Source organism: Catharus ustulatus, chromosome Z, assembly GCF_009819885.2.
Source record: "Catharus ustulatus isolate bCatUst1 chromosome Z, bCatUst1.pri.v2, whole genome shotgun sequence".
NCBI lineage: Eukaryota > Metazoa > Chordata > Aves > Passeriformes > Turdidae > Catharus > Catharus ustulatus.
The window spans coordinates 12,459,938-12,464,670 of NC_046262.2; positions in this window are offsets into that span (position 1 = coordinate 12,459,938).

Sequence of the window (4,733 nt, forward strand, 5' to 3'; positions counted from 1 at the left end):
TCCACTTTCTACTACAAGAAAAATAGTTGGTCTCTTTGTGCAATTAAAATCTAAAGGAAATGTTTTTTTCATTTGTGACTGAGGAGGTAAAAAAGTTGTCTGACAGCAAATATTTTTTGATATATTAGGGTGGTAATCTTTCCTGAGAGAGAAGATTCTTCTGGTACATTCTCTGGTATATTCAGAAAGAGGCAGCACAAATACCTCAGCTGGTTTTGGCTCTTTTTATTCTTTCAATGAAGGAGGGAACTTTCAGCCTCGAGTAAAAAAGAAGAAGAAATAAAGAAGAAAAGAAGAAAAAGAAGAAAAGAAGAAAAGGAAGAAAAGAAGAAAAGAAGAAGAAAAGAAAAAAAGAGGAAAAGAAGAAAAGAAAGAAGAAAAGAAGAAAAGAAGACAAGAAGACAAGAAGAGGAAGAAACAACTGTTTTCCAGCTGGGCTTAACCTATCACCCTTGCTTTTGTGTTGCAAGGGAATTATGCTCTAAAGAGTAGTGCACCACACGGGCTGAAGGTTCTGAGCAGAAGCAGCACCTTATCCATACATTATGATATTTTCCAAAGGCTCTTTATAAACAATGGAGCTGCTGCTTTATAACTTGTCCTCATGAAAGTGGTGATGATTTTATTTGTGGAATAGGCAATAGGGCAAAACAGAGATTCTCTCTTTTAATCCAAATATCCTAAGGCATAGAGAGCATATGAAGCCAAATGTGGGTTTTATCTGCCTTAATATGCAGCTGTACCATGGGCAGTGCACACATAACCTTTCCCTCACAAGCAAGGGTTTGATGTTAACTGGTACATATACAAGCTTTTGGTGTGGCTCTCTAATAGTACTGTTGGCCCGTCTCTTCCAAAATCAGATCACACACACAAAATGTATGCTTAAGTAAAACTTTCTCTGTGAGACACTTATCTTAAGCTCCGCAGAGGCTTTGCAGGTGTGTCAGAAATAACCAGAACTCGCAGAGCTGCAGGGAAAATAAAAAGCTCTGTTTATTCACTTAGTGATCTGGCAGCTTATGTCATCCACAATGTTGGACAAAATGTCAGCACCTCTGTTTAACTTATGTTTCCACTTTTCACAGACCTGGTATCCTTAAGTATAACTAATACCAGCTGTATATCTTACAAAGGCTTGAGAAGCATGTCTGAAAATTGCAATAGCAGTTCTATAAGAAATCAGTCATTGCTTGTACATTTTACCAGTGTCTCACACAACCATGTGTACAGACAGTAATGATCGTGTGGGTTCATTTTAGAACAACAGAAAAGCCCCAACTACCAACCTTGCAAATTCTTTGATGTTACTTGCCTAGAGCATTTTATTCAACCAGAATAAACACCGTGTGCTGGTGATGACCTAGCAGAGCACACTGCAGGGGAAATCATTAATGCCCACACATTTGTTCCCTTGGTCACCATGGCCTAAGAATAAAAAGTCATCTGTGGTGATGCATGTGCACTTTGCAGGGATTAGCACATCTGTATATTTCCATTTTTTAATAAAATGTCAGCTACATGAGTGTTACAGCACTCGTGATGATTACTGTATTGTGCATCTGCTAAAACTAATGATGCAAGGAATTTCTAAAGTTCAAACACTTTCTTCATTTCCTAAAGCTCAAAGATAGAACACTTCTGGGAACTGAAGGCAAATTGCTGAATTGAATTAGGAGGAAAATTGAATTAGGAAGGGTTTTTTTTTCATTTTATAAAAGAGCTAAATGTCCTACCACAGTACAACTACACACAGTAGACCACACATAGTAAAAATTCCAAACTAGATAAATAAAAGTGTTGATTTGCATTTATTTTTGGAGGCACAGGATAAGTGCCTCCAAAGGCATAATCTATTTGGTTTTTTTTAAATACTGTGGATATGTAACGTGTTTTTCCTTCAATAAGTCTAATCCAGTCTTGGGTCTATATATATATGTATATATATGTGTGTGTGTGTATATATATATTTTTTTATTTTTTTTTTTAAATCTCTATTGAATGAGGTTTAAACTTGCATTCTGAGCATACATCCCTGCCTAGACTTTTCTGTAGCTGAGGACTGGACTGGTCTTGCCAGCTCTGTGCTCAGTTGTCTGGTGATCCTGACCTGACCATCCTTTCTAACAAAAGCTACCTCCTGAGGCTGACTGCTGCAATGCTTCTATTACAGCAGAAGGCTGGTCTAGGCAGGGAATATACTGCACATTGAGGTAGTGTGTGATTTATATTGCATTCCTATTCTTCTTTAGCTGTCCGTGGAAATATGATTAGTAGCAGATGATGTGGAGGACAGCTCCACTCTGATAGTGCCAAACATCACCTGGCTTTGAAAGCAAAGGAATTTCCTTGTGTTGGCAACTTTGTGGTTTGATTAGGGCAGATTTTTTCTTGGTAAAAAGAAAGTAACTGCTCCCTGTCACAACAGCCTAAAGCCAGCTGACCATTCTCCTGTGGTGTCCTATAACAGCTAGTATGCCCCAAAGATCACAGAGTCTATGGTTGCTTCATTGTCTTCAGAATTAAATTCCTAGTCCAGAAAAATCTCCTAATCCTTTCTCAGTCATAGGAGCAGTTAAATTTTGCATTTTCTTTGACTGTGAGTGGAAGACAGTGTTCTGGTGAGCTGAGGCTTTGGCCAAGCTGAGTTGGAGGGGTGCAAAGGAGCACATTGCCCACCTGCACTGAGGATGTAACGTCAGCCACTGTAATTCCAGAAATATGATCCTCCCAATGTGTTAGTACCATCCTACAGGGGTTCAGTCACAGCTGATAAAAAGAGTTTTTGGTGAAGCACAGCATATGAAACTTTAGGAATAGTTCTTAAATCAAAGACATCCCAAAGTACTTTGCTTCCCTGAGGTCCTCAGCTCCTCCTCTCTGCATTCACATTTACCTTCAGCTTTCCTAACCTTATCCCTATCCACATCTCACCTATGGCCATAGAAAACCTACATCCTTCTATCTGGGAATGGTGGAGCAACAGTTTGAAATATCTGAAGGTAATACCTGCTCATTTTGGAAACTCATATAGATCCTTTCCTTTCCAACAAGGTGACGCAAAGTATGATAGAGGGTAAAATTAAGTTGGACAAATAATTTAATCACTATCATACAGTATTCATTTTTCTGAAATAGAAGTCCTAAATAAAGAGAATCCTGTAAAATTTTCCTTTAGGAATTCATTTTAATAATGTAAAATTTCCACTTAGATTCAGCAGTGCATTCAGTGGTAACAGGCACAAAACTCAGTACTAACCTATTTTTGGGTTACACCCTAATGTTAAGAACAAATTTGCCCTACATTTGGGAACATTTGGAATGATGTGGTGGGATTGTTATAGGACTCCCATGTGTCTAAGGAAATAGCTTTTACAGTTCTCTTTGCTGAAGGAATATCTGAGGAATCTTAAAGGCAGGGAGGTGCATGTTCGTCTTGCTTTGTTGTGTCCCTCATCCCCTTGCAGGGAAGAGCATAGTAATTCTAAACAATGCTGTTTAAAGCAGCCTCTGAATTCCTGGGATAGCTTGAGAAGAGAATTAGTTTTTATAAAGCTTAAGTAGGACCCTGCGTGGAGATTAGGCCATGGCTTCTTCAGCCTTGAAGGTATTGCAGTGGAGACTTTGCTCATCTGCATTTCCAAGCTTGCGGTACACAAGTTTTGAAGTCTGAGTTTCATTATAGCCTGGGTGTTTGAGCTGAGATCCAGACGAGTATGTGTGCACAGGAACAGCCAGAGGGCATGCTGTCCTGTGCCTGGAGGTGGCTGCCATGTCTGCAGACTGCTCCAGCAGGCTGCCACGTGGGCAGAACAGGTGCTTGTGGGTGGCAGTATCATTTACCCACTGCCATCAGGATGGAGTCACCACTCCACACACTCAACTGTGTCAGCAGCAGTTGTCTGCTCAAGATTATGATCCACACAGGCATAGGATTAGAGCAGATTGCTGGTTACAGCCACCTGAGACCATAGTGTGAGTGCTTGCAAACGGGTAGCTGGTTTTGCTTTCTCTCTATATTTGTATGTAGTTTATATTTGTATATCAGTTTGCAGGATACAAACTGATAGTGATGAAGAAAGTTAAGAGAATTTTTTTAATGTGCTAGTAGATGCATAGATCCTGAAGGGGAAATAAAAAGAATCACAAGATCAGCACAGATTTCTTTGCAAACAGTTTTTAGTAAAAAAAACCTGAAAACATTTTCCATACAAACTTCCTTAAAAAATGAAGGGGGTGAATGGAGCACATCTTTCTCACAGGAAGAAGTTCTGTTCCCAGTGTTTCAGCACAGTGCCAACTTCTGTTGACTGCAGAAGTAAAAGCAAAGCTGGTATGTACCTAAGATCTTGACCTGTGCTGGACAGAAGTAAAGGTGGCTCAAGGGCAAACCACAGGAGAAACAAGAAGCTGCAGCTCCTTGGTGTGGGCGTCTTCACTGTTACTCCAGAGCCACATGACCATTGATTTTTGTAAAGCCAAATCCTCTGTACCCACAATCTCAAGGAAGATATTGGTTTAGCTAAATCTCTCAACTTGTAAACTTATTTATTCTTCCATCTCTCAGAGTGCTGGGAATACTCTTTCAATCTGAGCGCTATAACTGTATCCCATTAAGTTATCACCACCTGTTAACCATGAACGTCAACAAGAACAGCATGTTGTCATACCAGCCTGCTTCTCCTCTGCAGGTTACCTCCACCTCTTCATCTGACAGCGTGAGATTGCTTCAT